This window comes from Marmota monax, unplaced genomic scaffold (genome assembly GCF_021218885.2).
Source record: "Marmota monax isolate L192 unplaced genomic scaffold, Marmota_monax_Labrador192_F-V1.1 WCK01_AAM20220418_F8-fsc00038, whole genome shotgun sequence".
In the NCBI taxonomy this organism is placed as follows: domain Eukaryota; kingdom Metazoa; phylum Chordata; class Mammalia; order Rodentia; family Sciuridae; genus Marmota; species Marmota monax.
Window position 1 is genome coordinate 7235059 of NW_026692498.1, and position 14718 is coordinate 7249776.

Consider the following 14718-nt stretch of genomic DNA (forward strand, 5'->3'; position numbering starts at 1 on the left):
TTTTTTGCAGGATGAGAAAGTTCTGGACACTGTAATTGCCCAACACTATTACACTTAATACTATCAACTGTATACTTAAAAATCGTTAAGGCAATGTATTTTATGTTATGTGCATTTTACAACAAAAATTTTTTAAGGTAGCAATCAATACATAAAATTCAAAAAACCTGATGTTGGCAACTATGTAAGGAAACAGACATGCTCACAAGAGAAAGGGTGAAGAGTGTTGTAAAGCCACATCACCAAGGACCAGGCTGCACCACTCTGGAGAAGATGACACATATACAACAAATTTGTGGAAATGCCAATGGCAGCACAGTTTAAATCAGTCAAAACACTGTTTACCAGCCTGGGAGACTGGTAAATATCATACAGGATAAGAACAACAGGATAAAAGAATTCAATTGCTCTTTTATGATGCTGAGGTCATGGAATTCTTTGACAAGCTGACAGGGCTCTCTGCTACTCCATTATCCCTCTGATCCCAGAGAGAAGGAAGCTCTGAGGGCCAGCCACCACATAAAAGATTCCACAAAAACTCTACTTAGAGGTTTAAATGTAAAAATGAAACCACTCAATTGTCACAGGAAAATTAGATTAATATTTATATACTCACGGTAGAACAGATCAAAGCATAACAAGTGCAGAAATCACAGTGATTTGATTAACCTCAGAAAATTTTTTTATATCTGAAATAAAAGTCAATCTAGAAACCAGAATTTTTTTTGGTACCAAACAAAAGATCATTGGTGTCCTTAATATATAAACAGTATTTACAAAACAACTAACAGGAAAACAAGTGCTTGAAGAATGGTCACTCTTCAAGTGGTCACTCACACACTGCCAAAGGCCAGTCAACATGTGAGAAAGGTTCAATTTCACTAACAGGCAGAACAACACTTATGTCCAAAGGTAACATAATCTGGATCCACCCAAGCAGCAAAGGTTTTTAGTACCATAAATGCACTCTGTGGAGGAGTTGGTTTCCTGCTGTGAGAACACTGATTTAGAAAATGCCTCCCTGGAGGGCAACTCAGCAACATGAACCTAAAGTTTTAAGAAGTATAGTAACAGTCATTCCCTTCTAGATATATATTCATCTTGGATAAGTAACAACAGATGTGATAAAGTTTTATTTACATGGAACATCATCAAAACTTTTATTTCCTGAGTGGAATAAAACAAAACCCTGGGACATAACCTGCTCATCTAAATGAGATTGTTTAAGTTAATACAGCCTTGCAAGAACCAGAACATTGTCAACAATGAAAACGATGCTTCAAATGACTCGATGTCCACTACATATAAAGGAAAGAGTCAAACAGAATTTAAATATAATCTCATTTTTGAATAAAACACAGATATCTGATGCATAAGGACAAAATAAAAAGATAAACAAAAACCCAGATGCAAATACACCAGTAACACTTGTTAACTGAAGATTACTGAAGATTTTCAATTTGTTTTTTGCAAACTTTATGGTAAACCCTTTAGATGTGAGAACAGTGAGCAGTCAGGAACGGGGGAAGGTGCAGGTCAAGGTCAGAGGCCCCAGCAGGCAGGGCGAGGACACCCTTTGCTTCCCCTTGCCATTCTGCACCCGTGTATGTACTGTATTTAAAACACTCCACAATAAGACAGTAGAATCAATGGGATATAACTTTCCTATGTTTATCTATGAATGCACAACCAGTGAAACTTCACATCATGTACAACCACAACAGGGAGTTATACTCCATGTATGATGTCAAAATACATTCTACTATCATGTATACCTAAAAAGAACAAATAAAAAAACATAGCCTCTCAAAAACAAAACAAAACAAACACTCCACAAATGTCTGTGCACCTGTTTTAGCGTCTCCTCCTTCGACACAACCCAACACCACATTGGGCACCAATGGGCCAGAGGCTAGCCTTCCTCCTCACCTGGCATTAGAGGTCCTTGCAGTCTCTCAGGATCAGTAAGACCAACAGAGGGTGGCCAACAGGGTGGTGTTGGGGGCAGTGACTGTCTCACCCCTTTTTGTAACAGGCCACTTCTCGGGGGCTCCAGCCTGGGCGCCCAGGACTCTCAGTCCATACGTGCCCTCAGGCTACTTTCATTTATAAAAGAACTTCAAGTTCAACTTTGCTATTTGTAGACACCACTATTGCTCACAGCAGTGGCCCCCACTGGCAGTGCCAAGAGACCAGACGGAGGGCCTTCTAGTGGCACATGACCTTTCTCTTCTGGGGGTTCTCAGTAGTGCTCAAGGGAGGGGTCACCAAGAGACCCTCAGAACTAGGTAGACAGTGGCTGACCTGTAGCTCAACTCCCTGTGCTCTGGTCCCAGTCCATCGGTCCTCTCCCTCCCTAGCAAGCACGCCCAGCTTTCCTCTCCCTCCCTTGGACACTTCCCTCAGGGAAGGCCAGTGGTGTTCTATTCCAACTCTTCTAAGCTGGTACACAGGAGAGCACATAAAAATACAAGTGTCAGGATGAGTCACTGCTGCCACTTCCCCACCCAGGATGCAGATCAGTTTACATGACACACACTCAAGATTCCTCCCCACCCATCAGAAAACCTTGCTGGCTCAATAGAGCACTTACATAAGCCCAAACTTTTTAGTCATGTACCAAAAGAGAACATGAGAATTATGTGCTTAAACAGATACATGCCAGCCTCCCAAAGAATGCAAACTAAATAAACATATTACATGTCAATTTTATTCTTATTTAGAATGTTTTCCCCCAACAAAATAGATGCCATTTGAAAATATGACCAGAGAATGTTCTAGATTATAAAGTACGTACTCTCCCACCTAGACACTCATCTTCATGTGGTTCAGGATTACATTTGCACAAACATTACCAGCTCTCAACAGTGCACAACCCTCCTCCTGAGGCACCAGTTTGTACTCAGGACGTACCAGTTCCCTTTCAGTGAAGATTACATTTGGAGCTAACTAGTGAACATGAATCTAGGCCTCAGTCTACAATCTGAGGACAGGGACACATCCACCTTCAGAGGTGACAGGACAGTCGGGCAACATAACAGCAATAAGACCATTCTAAGGAGTTTGGAACTCAAACCTTTATTTGTGCTGTAAAGGGGAAGAAAAATGGTTAGAAACCACACACAGAACAGAACAGAACAGTGCGTGCCTTACAAACAAGTACTTTAACCACCTGTTTTTACAGCTTTCATTACACAACAGCATACCCAGAAATATTTCCCCACACAAGCATGACTAATATACTTTAAGTTCCAATGACAGTAATTGTATCACACCCAAGTCACCAGCTAAGAACTGAAGTACCATACCAATGTATTTTTAAGCATAAAAAAAAAGGAACCCAGAACACAGGAAAAGTCCTAAGGATAAAAGGTATTGGGTATTTAAAGTGTTCAAATTTGGAGGAAAAACAGGATGAAGCCCACTGGAGTTACTCTATCATTTCAACAAAATCAGCTCAGAAGCAAATCGAGTTTCACAGGAGCTCTTACAGCCTGCCTCTTAAGCTGGCCCCTTCTGCCCAGTTTGCTTTTATTTCCTAAACTGGTTTTGACTGACATTCCCCCCCCTAGTCCTGGATCATTTAAACTAAAAATACAATAGATTATTCATTAATAATTCTGATTGCTAACAAATATAGTACTTTCACTGTGACCACAAAAGGTTTTCCTTGTTACAATGACTGATTTCAAGACTATAGTTAAGTAAGCAAAACTTTTGCTATTATGGTTTTGACCAAACACAGAAAAATCTATAAGGCACTTCTTATGAAATTCCTTTAAAAATCATTTAATCTCCACCCTCTCCAAAAGCATTTCCATTTGTCTCACTACAGTAACAATTCACATCAATGAGGCATTGGGTGACTTCTTCTGGAACCACTGCTGCAGCCCCACCCAGGGGAGCACATTCAATCCCCACCCTCTCCAAAAGCATTTCCATTTTGTTCAGAATTTTGAATCACTGAGATCTCCATGACAAAATATGAATTACAAACCCAGAAAAGTCCATATTAATCTCATCGTAAGTGCATACTTGAGTTTAAAACTCATAGTTTTGACACCAAGTTCCATGTCATTTTTCAAGTAACTAAATATTCTTGTTTTCAGTTATACCTTCTCAGTCTTCCCCACTTTAGAGCAAAGCAAAACAATTTTGCTTTTTTTCTTGAACTTTCCTTGAAGTTCTAAGCACTTTTATAAAAATTTCCAAGCAATTTTCACTGCTTATATGCAACCATTTAACCAATAATTTACCATTAACTAGTGTTTTCTTCACTCACAAATTCTATGAAATTCCTCAGATCTCTGCCCATACTTTCTCTCAACCCACATCCCACACCCTCATGCTCCCAGCACTGCATCCCCACCAGCCCTTGCCCCCCTGTCCCTCCCCCAGAGGGAATGACAAGAATACTCTGAGATGTATAAAAAAAAGTGTGGGGGAGAATCAAATAACTGGCAAATAACTGGGCTGGGGTTGTAGCTCAATGGCTGAGCATTTGCCTAAAATGCCCAAGGCCCTGTTCAATCTGCAGCACCAGAAAACAAAACACCCATGACCCACCCACTACTGGTGGGCCCACCATTCCCTTCTTGTAAGGTCCTATGCCATTAGAATGCCCAGACAAGACCCCCTACCAACACACAGCTCCTGGGCATGACCGGCTTGTCCCCTCCCACTTTAGCTCAACACATGAGCCCCCACAGATTGACAATCTACCTAGCTAACAAATTCCCTCTGCCTAAAGCATTTAAAATTGAACAGCTCCCTGCCCCGCCCCCCAACAATCAAAAGCTTTATCATCACACTAAGAATTCCTCCGGCCAATGTGCAGACAGGAAGGCAGGTAAGCAGGTGGGTAGGTGAGAGGTCCCTGGGCTCCATCTCCAAGTGCCATCTAAAAGGCATCAGGCTGGTTGTTGGATCAACTTTAAAATGTTCTATAACTTAAGAATCTTCTGGAAGCAAAGTTCACAGCACAGAACTAGAAGGACCAGAGGCTCAATTTAGAAGATGCAGCATCTGAAAACCACCCCCAGGACAAGAGGGGTGCCTGCTGGCATTCCTGTGCCTGGAGGATGGTGCTGCTGAAACATTCAAAGGTGATGGCCCCTCAAGCCGATGCATCTGCTTTGGACTTGTGAACTGCCCCCCACAAGCTCATCTGAAAACCTTAACGGTTGGCCTCCTGAATACAGGGATCCTGAGCAAGGCCTGGACACAAGACACTGGAGAATTGCTCCTCCTCCTAAGCCTCTGGAATTCAATCTGCAGGCATCAACTTAAGCGGGCTGTCTCCTTCAGGGTCTCCCCTCCTGCACTGCTACGACTCACACTGGCTGGGGCTCCATTTGTCCTGGTGCCATCTGCTCGCCATGATGAACACTACAGTAACAAACCAGGTCCATGAGGCATCGGGTGACTTCTGCTGGAACCACTGCTGCAGCCCCACCCAGGGGAGCACATTCAATCCCCACCCTCTCCAAAAGCAACACCAACCCACCCCCCAGAGGCTCCACCGGGAAGGCCTTTCCTTCTGCACCATTACCAACAATACCGAGTCCAAGAACACTCCTGCGACTTCACCAGGCTTACCAGATGACCAGAGGCAAGGTTTTAAGTGAAGGGATAACCTCAAGAGAGTTAGAGGGAGGAGGAGGGGTAGAGTGAGCTCACAGAAGAGTTTAGCATCGAACCTAGGGAAGTCCAGAGGGGAGGGTACTGCCACCTGGAAAATAAAGGGTTGGTCAATATTTTCCCCAGACACAAGCAGCCTGCCTCAGCAGCCCCCAGTTAACAGGTGGCAATGGCACACTGGATCGTGATCACTCCTCAGGCCACCCTTCACCTCCTGGGCTCCGGGGTGAGCCCTGTTTACATACCACCCTGGGCCAGAGCTGTCAGGCCCGGCCCGCGAAGCCAAGTCCAGTTTCCTTAAGACCAGGCTTCATCCCCAGGCAGGTTCACAACCCTTTGTCTGGAAAAAAAGGGGGCTGCTGGTATTGACAAGTTTCAAGTCGGCCCTCCCCGCCCAGCTGCGGGCCTGCGACCCTGCCTGCCAACGACCACTGCCTAGGCCAGTCTCCACCTCTTCCCGCCTCAGCCTGCCTTCCTCCTCCACGTTAACCAGGCCACCAGGGCCAGCTAGGCCCATGGAAGGACCTCGGCCTCCTGGAAGTCAAATCCCCGCTCCAGCAGCAGTAGCAGAAGGGACAGCGAGGCCCGAGAGCTGCTGCGGCCTCGCGGGGTGCTGTGGGCCTTCGCGCTGCAGAGCCCCCCACATCTAAGCTCCTTTTCAGCCCTTCCTTCCCCACGCACCCCCACCCCCTCTAGCTCTGCCATCTCCTGCCTGTGTCCCCTGAGACCCTGAACTGGTCACTTCCGCCCCACCACTACACCCAGGCGCCAGCCCTGCCTGTCGCTAACTCCTGCTGGATGGGCCACAACTTTTGCTTTTATAGTCCCGGGTCGCGTCACAAGACACTACTCAACGGGACGATTCCTCCACTGACACCGGAAAAAAAGTCCCTCCCCACCCCGCCCAAGAAGCCAACCAGGGGCGGTTCACGGTCTCCCTTTGGTGGCCACTCCCTAATTATCCCTCCTTCTCTAGTAACAGGCCTTCCTGGGGACAGATCCCAACGTCACATTTGGGAGGCAGTGGCCGCGGGGAGAAGTCCCTTCCTCAGGTGGGGCGGGGGCGGGGGGGGCGTGCAGGGGCAGCGCTTCGGAGCCGACCGAGGGAGTTGGGGTCGCCTCGGGTCACCCCGCCCAGCAGAGGCCCGAAAGAAGGGCCGGCAGAGCGTCTGGAAAATTCCAGGGGCGGCGGAGGGATCTCTGCGGCGGCGCAGCACTATCTGGGCGGCAGCGCGTGACTCCCGGGTGGCGCCGCCGCGTGCTCGGCCGGTGACGTCAGCGCCCCGGCGCTCGCGGTGGGGGCGGGGACGCCCCGGAGGACGCGACCCTCTCGAGGGAAACGCGGTGACCTGCACAGCAGACTGTACCCACAGCGCGCGTGGCCGAGACGCCCTGCTTTGTTGCTTAAATGGCAGGGGGCGGGTGGGTGCAGCCGTGTCCCTGGTCCTGTCCCTGCGGGTCAGCAGGGACCCGGGGAGTTGAAACATTCCCTAACAGCAGTTAATTAGGCCGCTGGATAGAATATTTAGCGAGATAAGTGAGTGACGTATTAATGGCGAAAGTTTATGCGGAAAACAATACGGGCAATTGTAGGGCCCAGACCAGATGGGTGTAGGTTTAAAACTCACTTTGCTTTTGGAGTGAGGAGTGGGGGGAGAAAAGTGATTCAAACAAACAAACCAAAAACCTCAGCACTGGTCCGGGACAGCTTGTGACTTGTGATGGGCCCCAAGGAGTGGGTCTAGTGGCTTCTGGAGGTATCGGGCTGGCTGCCTACAAGGCATGGATGCCAGCCTGCCAAAAGCAACCCGGTCAAAAGGCTGGCAGGGCTAAGGATTTTGTGAGGGTTTTGAAAAGAATAATCGGCCTTCCATTACCATATGGGGCCAGGGTGAGGAGGAGGCCGAGAAGACCCCCATGGGGCACCTATTGGTTCAAGGCCCGCCCCTGGGGTAGGTGGTAGAAAGAAGTCTCCTCCCAGGCCAACCGCCCACACCCCAAACAAACCACCCTGTGACAACAGGCTCCCTTGACGACAAGGGAGGAATCCAGATAGAAATTTTCCCCTGCCTCTGCAAGATGGCATTTGCAGGCAGGGCGGGGCTCCGCCGCACCCCTCTCCTGCTTCTGGGAAAACTGGTGACTCATTCTCATGTGATTGTCAACACAGAAGGCTGAGTATGTGGCAAGCCCGGGCTTGTTGGCTGGTGGCTTATCCATGGAGAGTCCCCAGGCTCTGCTTGCCCTTCTCCAGGTTATGCCCATCAATCTTGCCTGGCATCCTTTCCAGGGGTGGGTGACTTGGCCTGAAAGAACAGTGGAGAAGGGACTGTTCCTGTCAGAATGTTCTAGAAAGCTGAGAGGTGTGTGTGAAACCAAGCAAGTGACATCACCCTGGTGCTTCCCAGTACCAGGCTGTGGCATCAGCTCTTACCTGCTAGCATCCGAGAGATGCATAGTCACTACTGTTGGCTGCTTCCAGGGCCCAAGTTGATGTCTTGTTTTTCTCTATTTCTCTTCTCAAAACTCGCCCTCGTTCACACACATTGTTCCCAAATCCCAGACACAAGCTTTCTTAGACTTTTCCAAAGAGTAGGAGGAGGGGTAACTGGCAATGCTCAATGCACAGGGTTCTATAAAGCCCAGGCCCCTCCATGCAGTATCAGGCTCCTTTGTGCCCTCTCCTCTGGAGCTGCCCTAGCCACCCTCTTCCAAGGACAAAGTAACACAGTTTCAGAGTTGGTGTTTGGAAACTGTCCAGGCCTCCTAGTTCTACGCAGCTCATTTTCCTCAGAAAAGGCATGTGTCTGAGGAGAGGTGAGTGGAAGCTTCAAAACCACACAGAGGTGCCCTGTCCTGCCTTGGGGTCACAGGGCTGTGCCCACAGTATGGTGGGCCTGTGTTCTTCTTTATTCCTCTACCGATGAAGCTAAAAATAACTCCACCCTGATGCAGGAGGGAGAAGGGGTAGCCAGTGCGTCAGCAGATCTCTGTAGATCAAAACAAGCTGTTTCAGAAAACTGCCATAAACAGAACCTAGGGGCCCCTGGGTGGGGCTGAGTGGTGAGGGCCCGCCCTGCCTGGAGGGGTGGCCACAGTTTATCCACCCAGGCAGCTGGTTTAGGGGCTCTGGGTTGGAGGCGAAAGGATAGGGGTGGGGGACTTGGGCAACATCCACATTCCAGGGTCAGGGTCCCCTCTCCAAGACCTTGGCCTCAGAGGATAAAGATCGGAGGCTTCCCTCGTGACAACCTACCACTCTTGTTCTGAAGACAGCTCAGCTCTTGTTTCTGAACATATCCACACCAGCCCAGGGAGAGACCCTGGTATTTTCCACAAGAACCCCTGGAAAAGACAAGAGGGTTCAGAAAGGATGGTGCTTCCGATTTACTCCAAGGGCAGGACCATGACAGTGTTGCTGCTGCCACTTGAGAATGTGCCAGAACTTCAGCCCCCATCCTCCAAGGATCCAGTTTGGGAGCTGTGGCCTTCTGGGTCACCTTGGGCTCCTCATGGTGCCAGAGCCCCTCACCCTTTCCTGCTGAGCCCCGGAGACACCTTGACTCAGTCTGCATCAGGAAACTGCACCGTCATCTTGTGCTGGCCAGGAGCCTTCCTGTCACTGCCTTGCCTCACCCTGCCTTGAAATAGCCCCAGTGGAAAACAACCCCACACCCCAGGCCTCTTCTGGGCTGCCCGTGCCTCTCAGGTGACCAAGGGCAGGCTCTGGATCTCACCGCTGGCTTACCCCATTTCATTATTCTGATGCATATTGTTTTGCCTGGGTCACAGGCCTGGGCCCTGAGGTCACCTCTCAACTCTGACCAAGACCCCTCCTCCAGAACTTGATCTCCTGAGGGGAGGGGTTTGCGTGGGGTGTGTTGACATCTCTGTGTCCACAGGGTCCTGACCTATAGCAGGCCTTGGTGAATGTAGGACTTTACAGTTGACATTCTGTAAAGGTCACTCTGACCACTGCAAGGCTCCAGATAAATATTTGTAGAGTGACTGAAGGCAGGAGGCTGTTTCCAGGTCACCTGTGCTCCATAAATGCAAAGGCACAGAAGAAGGAACAGGGCAGCATGGGAACTGAGAACACATGGGTGGCCGGGGGACTCAGGGCAGCCTCTCTTCACTGGTGGCAGAAGGTATTGAGGGAGAGGGCATCAGATGGAGGCAGAAGCTCTTGTCCTTGTTTGCAAAGCAGACTGGATGCACTGGCCTGTCTGCCACCTCCCCCCCGCCCCAGGTACTGGGGATTGAACCCGAGGCACTCTGCCACTGAGCTAATCTCCACCCTTTTTAATTTTGAGACAAGCCTCATTGAATTGCCCAAGATGGCCTCAAGCTTGCAATCCTCCTGCCTTGGCCTTCAGAGTCACTGGAATTACAGGTGTCACCCCTGTGTTGGCATTTGACTGTCTTACCTGTGGGAACCTGGTTCCCGAGACCCTTTCTTGGCCACTGAGGGGGCAGATCTGAAGGGGGCTTCTTCTTTAGACTTTATGGAGAAGCAACTTTTTTTTTTTTTTTTTTGGTCCTGGGGATTGAACCCAGGAGTGCTGTGGTTCATTCCCCAGCACCATTTCAAAATTGCATTTTAAGGCAGGATCTCACTAAATTGCCCAGGCTGGCCTTGAACTTATGATCCTCCTCCTCAACTTCCTGAGAAGCTGAGATTATAGGCCAGTACCACCGAGCCCAGCAAGTCCCAACTTTTCTATACCACCCACATTGGACTGGGTCCTCCCTTTCCAGCCTCCTCTCCAAACCACCCACCAGGAATCCCGGGAGGGTGCCCCAGGACATCCTGCCAGCTCCCACCTCTAGGTTGGCAAAACCCCCAAGAAAACCTTTCCCTTTTCCATGACCCCTGGCAGTCCTGGCTTCCACATAGGTGACTCTTGATAGGAACCTTTAGGCCAGGACCTAACTGCCCTAACAGTGACCCCACTGGAGCAGTAGACTGCCCTTGAACCTCTCTGCAGGATCCTTTTTGCGCCCCCCCCCCCCCCCCATTGGTCTAACTGGGCACAGCCTGTGAGCAAGTCTTTCCTTGGGGACAGAGTTCTGGGGGTAAAGTGGGAACACTGTGTGGCTGCTGACCTTGACATTGTGTGGGAGGCCTGTGCTCACTGGCTCAGAGTATCAGCAGTTACTGCTAACCCCACTAAATAATTAAGATTGCATGGCAGGGGACATAGAAGTCTAGAAAAGAGCCGGGACTATTATGTCCCTGTTGTAAGTTATATTTATGTGAAATCGTTTAAAATGCAGGCTGGAAGTGTAGCTCAGTGGTAGAACGCTAGCCTAGCATTCTCAAGGCCACCAAAGAGAGAGAAATAAACAGGTGGAAGTTTAAGATAGCTTAGTGTGTGTGGGGGACGGAAGGTGCTGAGAGGACAGCTGTGAGGGAGGACAGGGCCTGTTGGGGAGGCCCCTGGGGTGGCAGCTCCTGTGGGCACTGGGTGGAAAAGGGGGGAGATGACTGGCGCCAGGGTGTGCCCACCCCACCTCCCCGGTTTCCCCAAATGGCCCTGACTTTAAATATTTTGACTAAGTTGCCATTTCACGGAAAACATACAAAAGAATTCCAAAGTGGAATTTATTTATAGAACATGGCTCCTGATCTTTGGAAAACTCATGTCCCCTCCTGGTGGACACCCAAGGAAGCCTCTTATCTGGTGTTCTTGGAGGGCCAGGACCCTTGCCCCCATCATGGACGGTTCTGGGAGGTCAGAAGTCAGGGACCTGCTGTGGTTGGGGGATTCGTGGGCAGCGCTTTCAGATTCTGTACCAGGTAGGACTATGGTTCCAGGCAGCCTGACTGAGCAGGGCGGTGCCAGGCTTGTGCCCTCTGCAGCCAAGCAGAAAGAAAGGGCGGGCTCAGCTGCCCCCTGCTGGTTGCAGTCAGAGCAGCACAAGCAGCACAAGACCAGGGGTGTGCTTGACCCCACAATGTCAGCCCCTTGAGTTAAAGAGGAACAGGTTCTCTGCGCAGGCCTATAAGCCTAGTGGCTTAGGAAGCTGAGGCAGGAGGAGGCAAGTTCAAAGCCAGTTTCAGCAATTTAGCGAGGCCCTAAGCAACTTAGGGAGAACTTGTCTCAAAAAATAAAAAGGGATGTGGCTCAGTGGTTAAGCACTCTGGGATTCAATCCCTGGTTAAAAAAACAAACAAAACAAAACAAAACAAAAAAACCAAACAACTTAAGACTTGCTACTTAAGAGTACTAAAGTTCTAGGGCTGGGGATGTAGCTCAGTTGGTAAAGTGCTGCCTCGCATGCACAAGGCCCTGGGTTCAATCCCCAGCCCCACACACACCAAAAAAAAAAAAAAGAGAGAGAGACTAGGTTTTGGGACCCGGGCCCACCCTGCACGACCATTCTGGGGTAAACTGGGGGCTGGGGCTCAGTGGTAAAGTGCACAGGCACTGGGTTTGATCCTCTCAGCACCACATAAATGTAAAATAAAGATATTGTGTCCACCTAAAACTGAAGAATAAATATTTTTAAAATAAATAAATAAATACGTTGGGTAAACTGGCAGCCTTCTCTGAGATACGGGCTGTACTGGAGCAGGGAAGTGCCCGTTGGCTCAGAAGCTTCCCTGCCAAGGAGAAGGACAAGCAGTGAGTCTGTCCCGGGGTCTGCTCCTCCCCTGAGTCAGGCGGTCAGTGTCAGGCTCCAAGGTCACAGCCCAGGCTTTCCTAAAGCCCTCTCGGTTTGTGCCTTTACCTCCACCTTGCTGAGCCTGGAGGGCTCCTCCAGGAAGCCTTCTTTCATCCCCAACCCTCTCCTTGTCCATTACCGTTCCTGGTTGTCTTGTGTTGGGTGGGGCCTGCTCCTCTGTCACGTGCTGCATGTGTGTATAGATGCAAGTGGGAACACAGGGGAAACGCAGCCAGTAGGGCTTGGGCTTGGGGGCACACTCCTGTAACTCAGGACAGGAGGCTGAGGCAGGAGGATTGCAAGCCCCAGGCCAGCCTGGGCGACTTAGTGAGACTATCTCAAAATAAAAACTAACAAGGGCTGAGGATGTAGCTTGGTGGTAGAATGCTCTTGAGTTCAACCCCCTCCCCGCAACCCCCCAAATGCCTTATGACCTCAAAAGCAGAGACTACACAAGCCCAGGAAGGGGACCAGGAACTGAAGAGGCCCCTGTCCACACCTTTTTGGGGTGGGGATGCTGGGGATGGGATCCAGAGCCTCACACGTGCTAGGCAAGTGCTCTAGCACCAACCCACACAGGTCACCTCTAACTAGCATCTTGCTTATGGGATTCTGACCTCTGGAACTGTGACTTAATTTCTGTCCTGTTGAGCCATCCAGTAAGTGGGACTTTATGAGGGCAGCCCTAGGAAACTAGGGAAGCCGGGAATGGAATGGCATTATGGGGAGGGAACCATCATTCCTCCTGAGCACTTCCCGTCGCCCCGCACACACGGCAATGGGGAAGCAGCTAGGACGACTGCTCCCATCTTAGAGATGAGGAAAAGGAGTCCCAGGAAGATGATGTGACTCACCCAAGGCCACACAGCAGTGAGGCTGTGAGACAATGAACAGGGTCTTGGCCCTGCAAGCATGGAGGGCGGACAGGGGTCTACCTGACAGGTTCAGGTTTTGGGGAGGGTCAAGGGGCTATGGGCCGGGGTGCGCTAGGAAGCCAAGGCAGGGAGGGAAGAAGAGGACACCTGGTCCCCAGGCAGGAGAAGGCAAGTCTGTTCTAGAAACAAATGGATTCAGTGTATTTACTAGGCAGAGGCCAAGCCAGGACTTGTGGGGCCTGACACATACCTTTTTTTTTTTTTCCACCCAGCACTGGGGATCAAACCCAGGAATCCAGGGGTGCTTTATTACTGAACTGTATCTCCAGTCCTTTTTGAGATAAAGTCTAAGTTACTGAGGCTGGCCTCCAACCTGTGGTCCTCCTGCCTCAGCCTCCAGAGTACCTAGGATTATAGGTATGTGCCACTACAGCAGGTATCAGCTGACTTCAACAGGAGGATTATCTTGGATTATTTAAATTGATCCAATGTCATCACAGGGTCCTTACAGGCTGAAGAGGGACCAGAACAGATGGAGGAAGACATGAGAGGGTGGATGTTTAACATGTGTGACGTGAGGACTCAGCTGTCATTAGCCTTGACGGCTAATGAGAAAGGGGTCAGCACCCAAGAAATACAGTGGCCTCAGGAGCTGGCCAAGACTGTTTTCTGGAGCCTCGGGAGTCAGTCCAGTCCCTCGTGACCATGCTGAATTTCTCACCTGCAGAACTGCGAGATCCTGGATGTTCTGGTGTAAGCCATTAAGACTGTAGTGATTGTTCACAGAAGTGACACTGGGGGTGGGACACAGCAGGTCTGGGGTCATACACCATGTTACCAATGGCCTGGGCTGCTCCTATGGCCCTCTTCTCCTTCCCAGCCTCCCACAGAACTGAAATGTGAAAGAGTTGACCCCTGCTGCCCGCCCACCCATGCCAGCACTAAAGTGCCCGACAACCCTTCGAGGTGGGCACCGTTATTATTTCCAACTGAAAATTCAAGAAACAGACCCAACTCAGAGCCTCATGCTGTACCTGTGGTCATGGCATCCTGTGTCTGGATCAGGCAGAGGCCACACAGTGCACAAGGCACCATTCACTGTCAGGAATGTCCAGGAGACAGCCCCAGTCCCAGAACCACACTGCTGTGGGAGCACGTGCCGTGCCCCCCATCTCTAGGGCCCCTTCCTGTTGGAGGAGCCTGTGTCACTGCTGTGGCAGCCTCCTGCAAGGCCCACTGTGCTCCAGGGTGGGTGTGACACTGTCCCTGCCCTCCAAACTGGGTGCTGCTAACAGGATCTCAGGGGAACAAATGGCCTCTGGCTAGGCCCAGGACACAAGGAGCCCAAGGGAGGGTATGGGACTCTGCAGAGCCCACCTGAATCACCCTTCCCTGGGGGCGCCAGTGGACCACCAGGGCTGGTGGGGCAGCCCTGAGGGCTTGACACGTACTTAGTAAAAACCAAACAGGCAGCGGGCAATCAAGTCCCAGGCTGCAATAACACACCCTCAGTATTTCATAAACCACTCCAAAG

At 50.2% G+C, this 14718-nt stretch overlaps 1 long non-coding RNA gene across 3 annotated transcripts; it reads right to left on the reverse strand.

Annotated features, from left to right (window-relative positions):
- Positions 1-3059: 3059 nt before the first annotated feature.
- Positions 3060-9591, reverse strand: LOC124093086 (uncharacterized). 3 transcript variants are annotated; one of them, XR_009226857.1, is made up of 3 exons: positions 9173-9591; positions 8075-8985; positions 3060-7946 (listed from the first exon to the last, which is right to left on the reverse strand). It is a non-coding gene; the product is annotated as an uncharacterized LOC124093086 (long non-coding RNA). The 3 variants fall into 3 exon arrangements; XR_009226856.1 differs by having other exon boundaries at positions 8075-8630; positions 8897-9591; XR_009226855.1 differs by having other exon boundaries at positions 8075-9591.
- Between the last annotated feature and the right edge of the window lie 5127 nt (positions 9592-14718).